Genomic DNA, 736 nt, shown 5'->3' with positions numbered 1-736 from the left:
GGCGGGAGACACCCAGAAAGACACCCCAGAAAATCACTGCAGAAGCAGCACCGAGGGGAAGAGGCTGCTTTCCCAAATAGCAGCGGCGCCGAGGGGAAGAAACCACCTCTTTCTTTCCCCAGCAGAAGTTTTTTCCACTTTGCATGAATATAGGCAACGCTTGGGGCGCTTTATGGAAGGGGCATTCCCCGCAGCCGGTCTCCTGTCGGGTCGGTGAGAGCTCGGAGAGCTGCCGGGGGAGAGATCAAGTGAGTTCAATGAAGTTCGGCAGCCCAAATGGTGTGGGAAACGCACCTTTGAGGCGCTGCCAAAGGGCAAGAGCTGCCCGGGGCTGCGGGTGGGAGAAATCCCCTTCCCACGCCCGTGACAGCCCGGCAGCAGGCGAAGAAGAACCCGCTGGAGCATTTCCAGAGGGAGACACGTCCATGAGCTACAACGCTGCAGTGACAAGAGAGAGGACGGGGTGCCCGCCGGGCACCAAGCTCGGCGACACCGTTTGGTGGCGGAGGAACGGTGGTTTTTCAAGACTTTAGTTAGAAATAGCAAATGGGCCGTGCCAGTCCCGGCGGGGAGACACGAGACTCCTGGCACGCCGTCCCCACCGGGGCCGAAGCGATGAGAAATCCGTGCAAGGGAGCAAAATTGTTTCTCCCCGAGGTATCGCAGGGAGAAGAGGGGGGAGCAGGCGGGGACCCCTTGCTGGAGCGGCGCAAACTGTCGGCAGCCGCGTACCTGC

This window comes from Pygoscelis adeliae, unplaced genomic scaffold (genome assembly GCF_000699105.1).
Source record: "Pygoscelis adeliae isolate BGI_AS28 unplaced genomic scaffold, ASM69910v1 Scaffold314, whole genome shotgun sequence".
In the NCBI taxonomy this organism is placed as follows: Eukaryota; Metazoa; Chordata; class Aves; order Sphenisciformes; family Spheniscidae; genus Pygoscelis; species Pygoscelis adeliae.
Note: the sequence above shows the minus strand (reverse complement) of the source record.